General features: G+C 35.5%; 2 long non-coding RNA genes across 2 annotated transcripts; both read right to left on the reverse strand.

Annotated features, from left to right (window-relative positions):
- Nucleotides 1-79: 79 nt before the first annotated feature.
- LOC126976443 (uncharacterized) lies at nt 80-3,566 on the reverse strand. Its single transcript, XR_007731905.1, has 2 exons — nt 3,313-3,566; nt 80-198 (listed from the first exon to the last, which is right to left on the reverse strand). It is a non-coding gene; the product is annotated as an uncharacterized LOC126976443 (long non-coding RNA).
- Nucleotides 3,567-14,562: 10,996 nt separating this feature from the next.
- Nucleotides 14,563-15,932, reverse strand: LOC126976440 (uncharacterized). The gene is made up of 3 exons (XR_007731902.1): nt 15,767-15,932; nt 15,007-15,068; nt 14,563-14,663 (listed from the first exon to the last, which is right to left on the reverse strand). It is a non-coding gene; the product is annotated as an uncharacterized LOC126976440 (long non-coding RNA).
- Nucleotides 15,933-19,818: the final 3,886 nt, after the last annotated feature.

Below are 19,818 nucleotides of genomic sequence, written 5' to 3' on the forward strand. Positions count from 1 at the left end.
ACTAAGGTGCGTAATATTTATTATTTTTTCTACAGTTACATTAAGAAAGTAACGAAATGGGAGAGTTATCGAAACTTAATTCAAAATAAAAGCCATGGTAATTTATTTTTGTAGTAATTTTCAATCCACAGTTTCGCTGCTAAGGGTGAAATTACTTATATCCATTGAACACGCTATATTCCAAATATTCAGAGATGCCTGGAAAGAAAAATATATCATTAAAAAGAGCAAAAAAGTATTACGTTGTACCTAATATAAAACTATTGTATATATATATAAGACTGTCAGATCATTAACGGCCGTTCCCAATATACTACTATCTACAGATAGAGATAAGTTATTAACTTCTACTATAATAATCTGAAGCTGTCCCAATATACCCGATAAGTTATTCTTATCGCCTTATATTAGGACGCGTGAATTGCAATTTCTAGACAGCGTGTACGGATAAGGTGTGTGACCGTCGATAAGTTTATTGGGACAGAAAGTCAACGATAGTTACGATTTTTATCTCAAGTAAGTGATAGACTGAATATTGGGAACGGCCGTTATACGTCTAGATAGATACACCTGTGTAAACGTTGAAAAAAATAGACTTTAGAACTAACCTTTTTTTTGAGCAATTCACGCACACTAACACAATGTGTTATAACACAAATCGCGTTTTGTATACAAATCGCGAGACGCGCTTGTCACGCACTCTAAACTAATATTCCTGGCTTGTTTTTATCGCTTGTCTAACAGCAAGAGACAGTATCTAGACGTATAATTTATCTAAGGACACTTTATTTTCTCAACACAATTACGGAATGGATCAATACAATGCAAATATACTATGGATGGAAAATGATATATAGGTACAACAGCGAGAGACTGCAGCCTAAAATAAGCCAGTGATTCCTGCCGCCGAATTCCACCTTCACACGACACGCCACAAGTTAGGATATCATCCCCACCATCTAGATGTGTGGCGGTCCTCCACAGTGCGGTTTTCATGGAGCTTTCTTCCACGTACTACAAATTTGTGGAATGAACTACCTTGTGCGGTGTTTCCGGGACGATACGACATGGGTACCTTCAAAAAAAGCGCGTACACCTTCCTTAAAGGCCGGCAACGCTCTTGTGATTTCTCTGGTGTTGCAAGAGAATGTGGGCGACGGTGATCACTTAACACCAGGTAACCCGTACGCTCGTTTGTCCTCCTATTCCATAGAAAAAAAATGCCTACCGTAAGGTTGTATTTTACATTTAAGTTGAAAATAAAGTCAAAACGATTTGTGAGTGTATGTGTGTTACTTGGTATGAATATACGTTAAGATTAAACGATGATTTGAAATAATGCTTCTTCTTCTTCCGTATGATCGAAGGTAAGGTATTCTATCCACTGTAATGATTGATTTACATTCGAGTTTACAATTATTTGTATATTGTGACCCAGTGCTCTGTGAACGGCTGGATCACTTGGCGTTGCGTAGAGAAGTCGCTTCATTGTGTGTCTTCTACCGCATTTATCACGGGGAGTGTGCCGAAGAGCTGTTTAACCTGATTCCTGCCGCCGAATTCCACCTTCGCACGACACGCCACATGTTAGGATATCATTCTCACCATCCATCCTCCACAGTGCGGTTTTCAAGGAGCTTTCTTCCACGTACTACAAAGCTGTGAAATGAACTTCCTTGTGCGGTGTTTCCGGGACAACACGACTTGGGTAGCTTCAAAAAAAGCGCGTACACCTTCCTTAAAGGCCGGCAGCGCTCCTGTGATTCTTCTGGTGTTGCCAGAGATTGTGGGCGGCGGTGATCAACAGGTGACCCGTACGCTCGTTTGTCCTCATATTCCAGAAAAAAAATGAGTTCTTTGTTCATAAAATTGTTAAGTTTACCGCTGCGATAAGGATAGAATTATTGTGTAAATTAGGTTTTAGGCATAGGCAGTTCACAGACATGATTTGATACTTGAATAGAGCTCAGGGTTCACATGCTTGGATTAAGGATTGGTCTCCACTGCGCTCCAACTAGATAGCGCACTACCTAAGAACAATAGCTTATTTTATTACGGCAACTATTTGATTCTTGTGTGCGTGGCATCTTGACCCTCAATGGCAGATTAAAATTTTGTAACATACGCTTCGTGTTATTTTACACTGAAATTAATAAAATACAAACTACTGATGATATCATGTGATCCCAGTGTCTTTCTTATTTCTTGTAGTATTATTTTTACAAAATTTTACTACGCAACTTTAACGGCAATTTAGTTTCAATTATAAGCAAAACAGAACATGTGGCACGTCAGCGTCACACATTTATCGAGACTGGCTTGAGTACGCCCACTTGGGCGTAGTATTAGTTGCCGCACTTTTCAACTTCACCTACGGTATCTAGTTGGAGCACAGTGGCGACCAATCCTTAATCTAAGTTCGCATGTTTACGAAGAGTAGTAAGTAAAATATATAATTTCCTAACAGACAAAACATTAAAATGTTGTAAGGCTTAGGCTTAAACACACAGATTTTAATAATTAACCTTAACGCTCGTTCTAGTTCAATAACTTTTGTTTTAGCTACGCCACACCTACAATTATTATGATATGACAGACGCCAAATATATACCATTCTTATAACCTTCGTTTTAGCGGCATGTCTGAGCTGTTTGAAAATAAAGTAAAGCTTATGAATTTTGTCAGAAAGACTATGTATATGTTCTTCAAATTGATTGATGTGATATATATTATTTGTGGACAATGGCAGTCTCTAGATAGGGAGTATGAACATTTTTTGGCTTTTATTTGATATTGCCATTTCTAATCGAAAAAGGAATGTTTTTTATCACTATGTAATGTTCAGGAATGGAATGCTAACCAGAGACAAGCCGTATTAATACCTTTTTGCGCCACATCAAAGAACTATTCTCACGAGACACCAGTAAATGTTAGAGATGTATCGTCAGTCTAAGCTTAAAATCTTACAAATCTCTATCTCTAGTTTGAAAACCAATAATAGAATCGATCACTTTACAGTAATATTTAAATTGTAATATTTAAGCGCTAGGCTTAAGTCTATTATAATAAAGTAAATTTTTCACTGTATTTAAATCCAGGCGTAATTCAAGTTAGACCACAAAAGGTACAATAATGCATTTCTAGCACCCGGGAACCCCTTTATTCACAATGGTCCGCTAACTTTAAACAGCCGCTAAGGAGTCTCATTCTGACTTAGGTCAATAGAAGAAGACAGAGTGAGAATTAACAATGCTTTTAGTTAGCAGACTATTATGAATAAGGGGGAAAGACTTGAAGAAATAAACTGCTTACCAAAATGGGCTCGTGAAGTAATCTTGAATAAAACTTATTGATTAGGTATATCCGGCATACTCATCTTTATTTGTAAAAGAGCATCGGGCCCTAAAAGTGCCATTGAAAATCCTGGTACATAATAATTACTAAAAGCCGGTCTAGTCCACGCTACATTTTGCAGAAAAACCTGAAGAAACACAACGAATTTCACTAAAGAATAAAGGAACTTCATTTTAGACCTCGACAACATGACGTGTATATAACAATAATTACTTTCCAATTAATTGCTTACTTTTAAATACTCAAGCTTATCTTTTCGATTTAAACTACTTACGTTGTTTAATGTAAATTGATTTACATCATTTCCTGTTTTTCCTTTAGCTTGATTTACGTCACAAACATGCTCTCGTTTCATTAGGTTTCTATTTGTTTCTATCTCTATATCTAAACCATACGATAGTTACAATAATGTTCATTCATCACCGAAGTCCACATTCTCCAGAGGAATCACATCGTTTCCAGCCTTTTAGAAATTTGTATGCGCTTTTCATTCCGGTGTTTGGTTTTAAGATATGCTATGTTAATGTGATGCATAATATCCAGGTGGTGAGCAGGAGATCCAAGTTTGTGGATTAGATAAAGCCCAGGACTTACGTGTTCCAGACGGGTAACTTGAAAGCTGCTCTCCGAGACGGCGTGCTTATTGCATTGCATTTGATCTTTGAAGTTTTGCAGCATTCTTTGGACCCAGAGCCACAATAGAACTAGAGCAGTGATGTATTCATCTGAAGCTACAAATCCAAAAAATATGCGCAGATAAAAATATGCCCTACGTAGTATATGGCATGACTCAAGCCAGTCGGCATTATGTCCGTTGAAATTACCCAAGAATAAGTCTTCAACGGAGGAGATGAGAGGATCTGTGTAAATGATATGTCCGAATGCCGATTGAACGCAACACATACCAGCCATTTCTGCGTTATCACTATGGGAACTGTAGATACACGCTTAGAAGCAGACGCGCTAAATCTAAGCGCAAAGAGTAGAAAGATTTCTCCTACCCTCAAAATTGACGAACACAGCAGATATCCTACTATAGCTCGGTCGAGATATCTGGCGTGTACGTAATAAATCAGAAGTCACGAACAAAAAAAAGAAAAACGCCGGCTGTTTCGTCTCAAAGTGTGAGTTGATGGTGTTTGAGTTGTGGTTTCTCTTCATATTGTAAAAGTCCACATTGAGCTTCGTGCGAGGTGCCGTGCTGATGCCGCATTTGTGCTGAGAGAGAAGGATTACTGCGTCATGCCCGGAATAGTGCTAAATCTGATGGCGTTGGATTCCTGATATATCTCCGAAAGGGACTAACTAGAATGTACTTTTTTGTTACGAAAGTACTAATGAGGATTTGTGGATAATAATAACTCCACGAATGGTAAAAATTGTTGGTAAAAATATCTTTAAAAGTATATATTGCGCTGTATACTTGCCACCACCTTTAACACTGTTTTGGGCTTAAAAATCAATTAGACTGGATCAATAGTACTATTTTTCAGGTAGATAACAGTGATGTATTAGTAGTTGGTGTTTTTAACTTTGCTCAAATTTTATGGAACATCAGCTAATCAGATCGATGCTTAGACATCCACTACACCCAGCTATTTTACATGTATTATTGTCTTGTCGATTTTCCAGCTTTGTACAATGGTGAAGGTTAAACTTTGGACCTAGTATTAAGCAATAACTCTTGCGCTAAAATTGAACTCTCACCTGTACCTTTAACAAAAATAGACCATTTCCATCTCCCGCTAAATATTGTTATTGAGCCTCAAAATAAGAATAACTTCTATAAAGCTAACTATATTGTTATAAATAATGAGCTTAGTGATATTAATCGAGAGGAGTCTCTGGAAAATTTTTGATGAAATGGTTGTGATGCTTTTGCTCTGAATGCAAAATAGAGTACTATTTAGAATAATATTATTAACAATTTGTTACTTTTTTTTAAAATGATATCCTCTCAATTCTGGGATTAATTACACAAATTAAATTTGTAAAAAAAAATTATGAACAATGCGGGACTCGAACTTGCGACCTCTCGCGTTCAGTGCGAGCGCTCTTCCACTATTTGCAAACATATTTGATAAATATTTTTTATTTAATTTATTTAATTTTTATCAACAAAATTTTATTTTGGCCTAGACTCAGTCGACCAACTTCGGGACTTATGAGATGTATTAGATAAAAAGTTATCCTTTGTTTATCATACTACATAGATAATATAGTTATTCAGATGATTTGAAATGCTTAGATTCATTTGGAGAAAATGTAATGTTTTAAAGACATATCTGTAATAAAATGCACCTATAAGCTCGCTCTATTTTACAATATTTTTCTTGTGTTTGGTACCTACTCTACCAATCTTGTATATCTAATATCTAATAATAGATATATATTAATAAGAGTAATAGATATATTATAGATTCAAATTCAAATATTTTTATTCAAAATAGTTTGTGACATCACTTATTGAAAGTCAAAAAACTACCACCCATTCCAAAATGAATGCCTCAGACCTGAGAAGAATGGGCGCAACAAACTCAGCGGGCCTTTTTTTTTCATCGAATAAATATGTTTACAAAGTAATATTGTACATTTAAACTTATTATTTAATAGCCTGAGGGCGGTCACTCCATTCCCAATCTGTGGTATCATTAAGAAAGTCATTTATATTATAGCACACAAACGTTTTTTAACAATTCTTTTGAATAACGTTATACTTTTGTTTTGAACATTTTCTGGGATCTTGTTGTAAAAGCATATACATCGCCCCACAAAAGACATACTAACTCGACTTAGCCGAGTAGTAGGCATCATAAGTTTATGTCTGTTCCTGGTGTTAACATTATGGTTATGACAGTTTCTGGCAAATTCACTTATGTGCCTATGAACATACATTACATTATCAAGAATATATTGAGAAGGAGCAGTCAAGATGTTAATTTAATTGAATTTTGCTCTCAATTATTCTTTAGGACCTAGGTTATAAGTAGCGCGAATAGCCCTCTTCTGCAGCACAAATATTGTATTAATATATAAATACTATAGATAGATATTATAGAACCTACTCTACGAATGATTCTATCAAACTTTGGTTCTTTCTCATGTCCAAGCTACTTCAGTTAGTGCTGGGGCTGCTGTTTCGACTCCCGAAGGCAGCAAACGTCGCAAGTATAGCAAGTAGGTCTACGTATTGTCGCGTAGCAACACTCCGACGTGCATGACGAGAGTTGTCAAACTTCAAGGTATTTATAGGGTATGTTCGGATATGCACTGCGACCACTGTACAGTGTGACGTCAATTGAGTATACTGTGAATCCGTTCCTTTATAGTTAGTTATACTGGTTACTGCTTAAAACGAAACGCAATCCCGTATACTGTCACCCGCATTTATTGACGCAGCATTCAAATGAGTGTATTAAAGTTTTCTAGTTCATAAAAAAACTGTTGTTGGAGTACTGTCAAATTAAAAATATTTGGGATTAAACTGTAGGTATTGTTTATAAAACGTAAGGCACTCGAGTGGTTTTGACTGATCACGTGTTCATAGTACTGCGAGTACCTTACCTCGAAAACGCCAGTGCTCACAGTAGAATATGGTGGCGATTTATGACGTCATATATTTCCTTAGGGTACTGCGGCAGTATACTGGCAGTCCATAACGGAACGAATTTTTCTACAGTGATAGCACTGTGCAGTGCTCGCAGTGCATATCGGACATACCCATAAATTCGACTGCTACATCAGCAATACTCGTAGCTCAGCAAATTTATATACACAGTATAGAAAATTTTGAGTTTTGTAAAGTTAATGGAAATTTCTAGTAAGATCAGGATCAAATCGAACAGAGATAAAAGGATGGAAAATGTGTAAGTAGGATAAAAATAGTTAAAATTAATTTCTAGGACAATTTAAATTTAAAGATGGAATGGACGAGAATCATTTTTTAAATAGAACAGATCCGGGGGTAATATGATCCGGCATCAGTTATGGTTTGTTAGGGGTGGCACAAAGTATCATTGTTTTTTTTTTATGAAAATAAGGGACGAGACGAGCAGGACGTTCCGTTAATGGTAATTAATACGCCCTGCCCATTACAATGCAGCGGCAATACAATTGCGCTCGTCAGCTTGAGACATATGTTAAGTCTCATTTGCCCAGTAGCTTCACTAGCTACGGCGCCCTTCAGGCCGAAACAAAATAATGTATACACATTACTGCTTCACGGCAGAAATAGGCGCCGTTGTGATTGATACCCATAATGTAGCCGGCATCCTGTGCAAAGGAACCTTGTTGCAGTGATCTTCAATTCTATTTTTGTTTATTTTCGGAAATAGTAATTTGTTCAACAAGTGAGCTAAGTTATTTTTTGCTGCGAGTGCTTACTTTAAATCACGATTTGGCGAAGCAGTCTAGAATTGACTCACGAGCGTAGCGAGTGATTCTAATATAGACTACTGAGGTAGTGAGTGATTTAAAGGCACGAGACAAAAAAAAATTGCTCTCGTGTGAAACATACAACTTTACACCTCGACTAGCTAGAAAAGTGTTATAGGTTATAGTAAGAGAAACAATTAAGATAATATTTAACAATGTTAATTATAAATATCAAACCCTCATAAAAAAAATCAAAAGTTGAAAGTAAAATTACTGCAATTTTGCAGATTAAAAGTAACAGTTTTGTTTGGAACTGTGGTTCTCGTATTATTTACTTGCGTAAGATTTCTGGAGGTCTACTCGCAAAATCGACAACGATACATTCGGAACGATACGATAATACTCCGAATATATCGCAACTATCCTACTCTAACAAATGTTCGAAATCCTTATCGTTTATCGTTACCATAGACTAATATTTTGATTTTTTACGATGTTAGTGTGAATGAAATATGTTCAAACCTAAACATTATCTGTGCTATGTCGCTGTTAAGTGTCAAAAGTCAAAATATGGCGCTAAGGACCATGCCAGACTCTGCACCACTAATTTGGTATCATTTACACATAATGTAAATGTTAAAAAAATATGTAATGAATATAATATGACCATTAAAAATTGAATAAATAATACAAAACTTGCGGATAATAAAATGTTAAAAAAAAGTGACTCAACCCTTCTCGTCGACTTCCTATTTCACAGGCGTCCATTTGCATTATTACTACGCATAAACGATCAACAAAATGACTTATAAGTAAAAAATCCTGTTGAATAGTAAATCACATATTTCAATCATATTTATTATATGGCAAATATATCTATACAACTTGAAACTATAACAGCATCGACAGCCTAGAAGATGTCGTTGAGATTATCGTAAAAGTGACGTTTGATTATTTGTGAAATTCGAATATTCGTCTCTGACATTTTCAACTAAGAGTAGGGTTAGGACCGATAATATCGAATAATGTTTCGTTCGTTCAATCATCGTTTCGACATTTATTACTTATTCGACACGACTAATGCGACGATTTATCGAATATCGATTTTAGGAGTAGGCCCCCTGTCTCTAGGTTTTTGCGTTGCGGAGGGCATTCAAAAGAGCGTGGTGAAAGTGGACAACTTTCAATAATTTTATTTTATTTTATTTTATTTATTGGGAACATCAAACAACTATACATGACATCTTACTTAATAATTACAATTCTTACAATATAAATACATGTATAATCAACTACGTTATCCACAGATTACTTATTTGTGTTGGAGAAACAAATTCACTAAACTCACCTTATCCCAAAGGTTTTAAAATACATACATATACACATACATAGAATCATACAAATATATATATTAAAACTTATCCACATTATATAACAATATTAGTCACAAAGATTACGAAATTATTTTATGCAACTTGTTAAATATCAGTTTCTTAAAGGTACCCACTCTTGTTTCTAGTATGTCAATGTCAAGGAAGTTTTGGTTATAAGATGAGACCATCCTAGGAATTGGAGAGCGCATGCCAGCATTTGTACGACACTTTTTTAAGGCAAAAAGTTGATGAGCGCATGTAGCCCTAGAGAGATGACGCACAGGAACTCGGTAATACACCTTGCGTGTTAGATCAATGCAATCATATTTATTATGGCATATATCATATAGAAGCATTACTTCAAGTTGTTCACGTCTGGCTTTTAAATCTAGAATATTGTATTTTTCAAGCAATTGATCATACGAAATATTGGCTCTTGTACACCTGTAATGCATACTGCGTAAAAATCTTTTTTGTATTGATTCAAGATACTGTATGTATTTACTGTAAAGTGGGTTCCAAATAGAAACAGCATATTCAAGTTGTGATCGTACAAGCGTTTTGTATAAAAGTAACAACGTTGAGGGTTTCTTAAAATTACGCATAGTTCGCATAATAAAACCATACATTTTGTTCACTTTATTACCTATCCTATCAATATGTGTATCAATAATTAATTTACTGTCTAGACTAAGTCCCAAATCATGGACATTATCGACCTTAACAAGAGAAGTTCCACAAAGAGAGTAAGTAGAGTTAATAATGTTTTTTTTACGTGTGAAGGATATGTAGTTACATTCGTTTAAGTTAAGATCCAACTTATTTTTGTCACAGTAAACACTCAAACGGTCCAAGTCTTTTTGTAGTTGATGACTATCATCTAAGTTGCTAATGGAGTGATATATCTTAAGATCATCAGCATACAGAAGAAAGTTACTAAATTGAAAACATGCGCTGATGTCATTTATAAATAAAATGAAAAGAAGGGGATCAAGAATTGAACCTTGTGGGACTCCGGAGCTTATCAGAACTGTGTCCGACTCATATCCGTTAATGACAACCCTTTGAAAGCGATTGGTTATGTAAGATTTAAACCAATGCCAAAGATTTCCACAAATGCCATAAGATGAAAGCTTTTCTAGTAACAGTTTATGGTCCACTCTATCGAAAGCCTTTCGGAAGTCAGTGTATACACTGTCAGTTTGAGTGTTGTTGTCAATATTTTCAAAAAGCTCTGTAGTATACACTAACATATTTGTAACAGTAGAGCGTCTTTGAACAAAGTCATGCTGATAAGCACCTATGATATTATGCAAACTGGGATAAATAGCCGCATGTACTATTTTTTCAAAAAGCTTCGACAGAGTAGGTAACATAGATATGGGTCAATAATTTTCAACATTTTTCTTAGATCCACTTTTATGGACTGGTGTTATACGAGCTAACTTCCACACTGACGGGAAAAAACCTTCTTGTAAACATTTATTAAATATTAAGTGTATAGGTTTAAAAATGGATTGAGCAGTATTTTTCTAAAAAGTTGGTGGAATATTATCTAACCCTGACCCTTTATTAATATCTGAGGACTTCAATCCTTTTATGACATCTATAATAACGTCCTCTTTCGAACTAGAAGGGCGTGAGCTATCCGTGGGAGTTTTTAAATTAATTGACTGTATAATGTTCTTGCAAATTTTGGACTTACTCCCAATAGAATCTTCAATATATCCTTCCGAACCAAACATGATATTCTTAAGTAAGTATTCACTAGTATTTATTTTAAATATTAAGTCTTTAAAAAGGCAATAGTAAAATTTATAAATCTGAATTTCGATAAGTAACATATAAATTTTTGTGACGATGAGATAATACGCTAGGCTAAAATGAGTTTCGGAACGCACGGGATCACATTGTTTATTTTTTTAATCGGAGTAATATTCGGGATGTATGGTCACGTAGGATTAGAAATTTAAATCACTCTGCTTTGTGAGCAACTTGCAGCAAAAACGCGTTTTATTTTCACGTAGCAATAGCGCCCTTTTCGTGCTGGAGAGGTGAAACGGCTATTATGTGGTTATGTCTATCGATAGTATGATACACGAACAAACGACTTATATTTAGCTTTTGAGTACCAAGTTTCTAACTTAATAATATGCGTTCCAAATTTGAATTAGAAAAATATAATTTGAAGCTTTCAAGTTGCAACAATATTTATGGTCAGACTAGATATTATGTTCCGGAATTCATTGTTTTGGATCTCGAGTTATAATTCAGACAGACAAAGTATGCTGTAATCCTAATTAAGAAACAATATAGCACAATACTTAAAATGAAATTGTGAATAATAATTTCTTGTAAGTCACGATTCCACAGCAACTAGAAAAAATATCATAACACGAAAAGTAGGAACAATCTAGGAACATCCCATGGCTTATATATATCGCAAGTATATTGTCGAAGCCGTGATATTACAATTTCACTAGTGACATTATAATTACACGATAGATTGTCAATCGACTTCATTTCTAACAATTTAACGGCCTGTCTTTAGTGACATTGTAATGTCACTGGTATGCCATAGTGATATTGTAAGGCAATTTTACTGGTCGTTAGTTTATGAGGCCGTCTCTGATTAGTATTTTTCTTGTATTTATATATATTCACTATTTTTTATTAATGCAGTAGTCCAATCAACTAATTGTTATTTAAGCGAATCGGGCTTTGTTAACTAGTAGGTCCCAAAAACTAAGCCGAGCCGAGCGTAGCGTGCCAGTGCCAGAACCGAATGGGCCCTTGTTCACAAGTAGATCCCAAAAAAATTAACACTCTTAATCGCAACACACGAGCCGAGCGTAGCGTGCCGCGGCAGCAGCCGGCGAGTTTCAGAACCGAATCAGCCCTTGTTCACTAGTAGGACCCAAAAACAAATTAACACTGTTAAGCACAACGGACGAGCCGAGCGTAGCGTGAAGCGGCAGTGGCCTGCGAGTGCCAGAACCCAATCGGCCCTTGTTCACTACTATTTCAACAATAATTTCATATGGAAAATTGCATACACGCTCCAATGTTGACTTTACAAATAAACAGTAGATTGTCAATCGACTGCATTTCTTACAATTTAACGGCCTGGTTTTAGTGACATTGTAATATCACGGGTATTCAATAGTAATATTATAATAAATCTATGTCTGCAAATGAAGTTAGCAGTGTGAGACGTCGAGCGTTCTAATTGGTAATTTGTTTTTCATAAGAAATTTGTAAAACAATAATAACAATCAAAAGAGTCTTACATCTATGTGCCATTTGGTGTCGAGACACTTGGCCCGTGGGGCCCAGAGGCGCGGAGAATGTACAAAGTACTATCTTCTCGCCTCAATAAGACTACTGGCAACCCAAGCGCGGGCTATTTCGGTCAACGGATCAGCCTAGCTATCCGACGCGGAAATGCTGCCAGTATTCTTGGTACGCTTCCCCATAATGATAGTTTTAATTTAATGTCATCACAGGATTTAAGGCGTAGGTGGCACAATGGATTGAAACATGAATCGTTGACTCTCATCACAGTAGTGGTACGATCCTCGGCCGCCTGATAGGTATCAATATGTTTCCGGTTTTCAAATTCATATGTATGTTTATCCGACAAGTTATAAAGTCGGCAACGATTCTGTCATCTGTGGTGGTGTCTGAAACAAGAGTGTCTGGGCTGCAGTGATTACTTGGCATCAGATGACCCGTATGTCCTCCTTATCTATAAAAAAAATTTGTGAATTTAGTAATAAGCATTGTTTTGTTTGAATAAAGTATTGAACATAATATATATTCATTGACTGACTGACTACAAAGCCTACAAACTTAAAATTTGGAAGTTAAGTTCTTTCTAAGACGTAAGACGTAGGTGTCAGCTAAGAATTGGATTTAAGAAACTCCTCCCCTAAGGGGGTGAAAAGGGCCCCCTTTGTTAGAAGGTTGTATGAAATTCCTATGTTTTTGAACTTAGAGTAGTGAAAATCGATATTTTATGAGGTTATTAGCTTTAAATAATTATAATCTGTACAAGTCATTTTGGAAAATTCCCTTTTCAAGATGGTAATATAGGGAGGGGGGGGGGGGGGGACAGTTTGAATAGAAACGTTTAAATAAATTATAAATTATAGTTATTTCACCTTGAAATAAGGTATTCCGATGAAGAAGAGAGAAACTTGAGATTATTAAAATCAGGTGACCTGGTTTTTGTAAACATAATATAGTTCATTATATGATTAATGTTATTAGGGTAGTTCAGTCCTTTTTCACTGCGACTATTAAAGCCACTATTAAATATAGCTCACTGCTAAGACTGATTATTTTCCTGAATCTTACTCCATCTTTTGCAGTAACCTGACGTATCTCAAAAGGTTGATTAATTGGACTTCCTCAAAGAATGATTCGTTTACGCATTAAAGGACCACATTCAGAAAGTATGTGCAACTGCGTTTCATTTGCACTCTGCAATCTTTGGGCTAAGGGTTGAGGTATTCATTTGATCTGCAGTGCCTTCCTAGTGTCCTGGTTAGGATGAGTAAGTTTTCTGTACTTGGCTTAGCGTAGTTGATGATTAAACTAATATTATTCTAATAATACATACTTTGTAATGTTGATGTTTGGTAAAAGTTGGTGAAGCGACTGAGTTCAGGGTAGTCCTGTTTCACCATCATCTATTGTGATAGCCACTGCTGCTTATAGCTAACAACTTTGATTCTTTTCATTAATCTTTTTACATATTTTGCATTTAGCTGACGTATTTCAAGTGGTTGAAGAATTGCTCTACCCAAAAAGATACTTCCTATACGATTTAACGGATTCCATTAAGAAAGGATGTGTAAAGGGGGTTTCTTTTAGAATCTAACTTTTTCAGAATATACACGCTCTGCAACCTTTGGGTTTAGGGTTGACGTGTTTATTTAATCTGCAGTGCCTTCCTAGTGTCCTGGTTAGGATGATTAAGTTTAACCCTAGTTGCTCATGCGCAGCCTTTTTGCTAATGTCTTGGATTAGGGTAGTTGATGATTAAACTAGATTTAATATTCTAATAATACATACAGTGTCATGTTGATGTTTGGTAAAAGTTGGTAAAGCGACTGAGTTCAGGGTGGTCCAGTTTCACCGTCATCTATTATGATAGCCACCGCTTATTATATCTAACAAGTTTGATTCTTTTTACATCTTTTGCATTTAGCTGACGTATTTCAAGTGGTTGAAGAATTGCTCTTCCTAAGATACTTCCTTTACGCATTAACGGATTACATTCAGAGAGGATGTGCAACGGGGTTTCATTTGCACTATTTCAGAATCTAACGCCTGGAGTGGCCAGCTTTGAGAGGTGTTTGCAGATTAACTGCAGTGCCCCGTTCGGGTCCTATGTAATTGTTATATGGCAAGGTAATACGTAGAACTTGTTGCTATTTGAGAAAAAAAACATGAATGTCAATACTAAATATTTAATTGGAATAGAAAACAAAGTGACTAATTGTAGTTCATAATGTGGTTATTCATCGGTTCTTCATTTGTTCACTGGGTTATTACCTGAAATTTAAAATAAATTGATGTTACTTGCATAGATGAAAAAGGCTCGTTTTACAAAAAAATCTCTCACTGCTCATAATACACATCAGCATATTGCTTTGTGGTTTTTATAAAATGTTTCACGCAATGTTGCGGTAATCGTAAAGAGACCGCATATCGATATTCTTGTCGTTTCTATCATGTATACGACCACGCGTTGTAAATTTAATAAGATACCATAAAATTATAATTAATAATATGAATTGTTATAAAATAATTAAACGTTTCGTATAAACATGTGACGTAGAAACATATAAAATGTATGATTAATTATATTATTAAATAAATCAGAGATTTTTCATACTTATCGGTTGTTGCCTCCTAATCCCAGACTCTGCATTAAGTTGTTAATTGTTTCGCTCAATCCTGTGAATTTTAAATATAAAATCACATTAACACAATATTTATAGCTTGCAGCTAACCTATTGTACGATTAAACTTTCTTTTTAGAGTTTTCTGGTGCGAATAATATGCAGCCAGAATCTGTTATAGCAACACCGAAGGGACAAATGAAATTATGTCCAAAAACCGACAGCAATAACAGCCTGTGATGTTTTTAATATACAAATTCGTCTACGCTTACGTATATGTAGACAGATAAATAATAAATAACTAACTAAGTGAAGAGATATGAAAAAGTGGCAACTCTACGTAATAGCCAAATCAGATGAAATCACTATCCATTTAGGCGAAAACATAACATTTATAAATGTCGAATCTTTTTAAAAGATTAAGCTTAAATGAGGAACAACGGCAAAAAAGTTATTGCCACTCTTTGAAATCAATATCAACTTCATTGTTTTACAAATTATTTTAATTATTAAATAATTTGTAAAAATAATGAAAATGTATAATAAACTAAAAAAAATTGTAAAGGGTCAACTGAACTCAATTAATAACAGTGTAAATATCTTAACTTTAGCTAAATAAACCCAATTGCCGATGAATTATTGTAGTTCTTGTAGGTGATAGCGTGATCAACCACCATTTTGAAGCCAATTCAGATAAGGTTTCAAGCAGAAATTAATATTTTAATAAAAGTATGAAAATTAAATTATATTTACCTCTGGAACTTGACTCTCTCTCGGACATCACAACGTCTTGCAGCAACATGAAAATAAATATTGAAATAAATAGATGACTGATAATAGATTGGATCGCCATTATGAATGAAATGCTGCAGTAAAATATCGAATCATTATGGGGAACATTTCATTTATATACTCTTTCTCTACGTAATTTTTTTGCTCAAAATACTTGATTGAGGTTACTTGCACCGGAAATAATTTAATTACTTTTGTTAGTTTTTCAGTATTTATATACCTATGCATCGAACATAACCTTCACGTCTTCAATTTATTACATCACCCGTGTTCTCGGCGAAAAGGACTACCTACACGCAATTCAAATCCTTTAAACCAACACGTCCTTCTTAATGAAAACATTAAAGAAACTTTATGATTTTATTCCATTTGATTATGGAGGGCAAGGAGGATCATCTCTTATGGGAGAAAAGTTGAAAAAGTGTCCAGCTTATGCTGTAAATAACAGTTAAAGCTTCCACAATGGCGCTGGTGTAGCCACAGGGTATGGTATGAACTATTGATTTATGAATGCAGCAATTGTAATCGAATTGAAGTAGGTTAAAAAATTTAATATTATTGTCGACTAAAGTAGTTAATTATTGAAAATTTCAACAACTTACGGTGTACAAAATAATGTAATAAATATAACCTTATAGAATTATTATAGGGAACCGTACCTCTAGAGTGATTAGTATTATTTTATATTTGGCTCTTCTTTTAAGATCTACCCTAATGTAGCGCCACCCTAATTTAACGACTTTTGACGGACACTTTTTCATATGCACAGATGCTTCTCCTTGCCTCTACTCCATACATTTCATGTATAATTCTGAAGATAGTGACAAAACACACTTAGATAATCAGACAGAGACAGATTACGTTTTGGATGCTTTCTGGAATAAGGACTTTTTTGTAAAAGTTCACGTGCGTTAACCGTTATACTTGAGTGGTCGCTGCATATGAACCAAATCTGTCCTACATTGTGTAACATCTCGCGAAAGGAAAGATTATCGCGTACACTATCAATCTTAGGCGCATTCATTGACATCGATAGTGCTTTTGTCAAAAATGTGATGTATCAAGGTTTGATTTAACAAGACTCCTTGGGACCACCCTACAGAAGGGTTCAGGGCCAAATAGAGTGCTTTTAGCACCAATTCTTGCAAATTCGTCAGCACATTCATTGCCTTCGAGATTTCTAATAGAGTTTCTTAATAGAGTCCCGCCGGCGTTGGTTCACGACAATTCCGCCGGTGGTTAGGGCGACAGATTGAGGAACTTCCGCACGATGCGTGCTGTTCCCAAAATAGCTGCTTTCTGTAACTGACCCTTTATCCAGTTATTAAACGAGAACCTCTTGAGATGATGGTCGAGGCTTTTTGCTATAAGAATGTTTACGGAAACGACTATTGGGACAATTATTGTTGAATCAACATCCCACATGTCAGTAACCTCATGTGCTAGGTCTAAGCTAAAACAATAACACTCATCCATTGCGTATATCCTGCTGGTATAGGCATGCCTGGTTAAGCTTATGCAATGGTGGTAGTTAAAACTAACTCTAACTGGCCTTCAAGGACTGGCTTCGCTGTAAAAAACTTTAGGGTTGATAGCACAGAGGAGGCTTATTATTATTATTATTCTCTTTATTATAATTTACAAGTCTTGAGACTAGACGTATGGATAACTTTGTTGTATGTTTTTTTGTTTACATTATCAGTCTTGAGCATATTTTTTTATTTAACGTTAGATTGTGGGTCATTGATCAAGCATTAGGTTAGAACTGATCAAGGCGGTTACTAATCGGCACAGCCTCATCTGAAAATCAAAATGTGATCGAACAGACTTTTTTTTTGCCAAGAAACTGCAAACTACCATTAATTTTATTTATTTCCTGCCAGAATGCGTCACGTCCGCCTTCGGCACATATCAATTTCCCGCCAATCAATGGTTAATTAAATGTAAAGATAAGCAAATATTTAAATCGAACTTACTACATTACTAAGTCCTCAAGAAGAACAACATCATTAAAATATTCTTTCATGTGTTTTTTTTTTGTTTATTTTCCATTTAAGCTAAAACAATAACACTCATCCCTTGCGTATCTCCTGCTGGTATAGGCATGCCTGGTTAAGCTTATGCAATGGTGGTAGTTAAAACTAACTCTAACCGGCCTTCAAGGACTGGCTTCGCTGTAAAAAACTTTAGGGCTGATAGCACAGAGGAGGCTTATTATTATTATTATTCTCTTTATTATAATTTCATCTTATTTTCTACATTTATATATTTATAAAAAACAATATTACAAATATAAATATAAAAAATAGAGTCCCGCCGGCGTTGGTTCACGACAATTCCGCCGGTGGTTAGGGCGACAGACTGAGGAACTTCCGCACGATGCGTGCCGTTCCCAAAACAGCTGCTTTCTGTAACTGAACCTTTATCCAGTTACTAAGCGAGAGCCTCTTGATATGATGGTCGAGGCTCTTTGCTATAAGACCGTTTACGGAAACGACTATTGGGACAATTATTGTTGAATTAACATCCCACATGTCAGTAACCTCGTGTGCTAGGTCTAGGTACTTCGACAATTTGTCTATTTCAGGTTTCACGTCATTATTATTATTTATTTTAGACAACAAAAGGTCCATATATAAATGTGAGATATATTATATTATAGTCGGTAGAGGGTGTTGACACTAAGGCTTCCAATCCCGCGAGATGCGGGATTACGGGCGCGGGATTTGCGGGACTGAATAAAGCGTGCATGCGATGCAAAATAGGATAATCTGCGTGAATTATTATTCTTAATAACTCAAGTTAACTCAACTGTTTCGTATTTTCGTGATGTTTATTGATACATCCTTTTAGAATAGAATAAAAATTTAAGGGTAGCAGAATAGCGCCCACAAGTGTGGAAGCAGAAAGGGCATTTTCTGGCCAGGCAATAGAGTAAAATACGCAGTAGTTTGGCAGACGACAGTTTGGAAATGTTGTATTTCCTTCGCAAACATTTTCAGTTAATATTAAAAGCTGAAAAACTTAATAATTATGTAATAATTTATCAGTTTAAAATGTGATTTTTTTTTTGGTTGATTTTGTAATTTTACGTTGTGTATTTTTTGAAAACGATTTGTTTTGTTTTGCTTTTTATTCAGAATTTGTTATTGTTTTTTTTTGTGAAAAAATCAGTATAATTATATTGATCTCATTTTAATAGTAATATGTACATAAATAACTTTGGAGTTGATAAGTTAATTGTTTTAAAATGTGCATATTTTCAATATGCGGGATCCCGCAAATACCGAGATCCCGCGGGATTGAAAATTCGTAGTCCCGCAAGTAGGCTAGATGAATAGTTTGAGGCTGAATAGATATGTTGTGATCCCGACCACCTACAAATCCAACTCAACGAATTTAAGCTTTACTCATCAAAATCTTTCCGCTGATATATCTGTGCCTATTGTGGTTGCTGAGTAATAAAATTTCCAACGCCGTCTTTGTGCTTTATGTATATAGGCATAAATTCATTTGCGAGATATAAATATATATCATAGGCATATCTGTATCTCGGATGAAGCCAGAGTATGGTGAGGACCGACGTCGGCGAGTACTGCGAAGGCAAGGGGATCACTTCGTAGAAGTTTTGCTTTGAAGAAATAACCCCTTATGGTGGAGGCTCAGTTATGTTTTGGGTAGCGATTAATGTATTGGACCGTATGGAGTTAGTCTTTAGGTACAACCCACATTAACGGTTCTTGGAGAACATTTATTTTTATGGAAGACAACGCTCGCGCTCACCGATCTGGTTATGTGGAAGCGTATATTCAAGATAGGTAGGGATTCGTCGTTTGGAATGGCCAGTTCGAAGTCCCGACCTCAAACCCATAGAGTACATTTGGGATGTTCTTAAACGAAGAATAAGATCGCTGCAGCCCGCTCAGTATACAAACATCAGTTTGCTAAGGAATGTAATTACTGTGGAGTGGGAGCGTATTCCACAATTAAGAATTGCATCAATATAATATGTC

This window comes from Leptidea sinapis, chromosome 40 (assembly GCF_905404315.1).
Source record: "Leptidea sinapis chromosome 40, ilLepSina1.1, whole genome shotgun sequence".
NCBI classification, from domain to species: Eukaryota; Metazoa; Arthropoda; class Insecta; order Lepidoptera; family Pieridae; genus Leptidea; species Leptidea sinapis.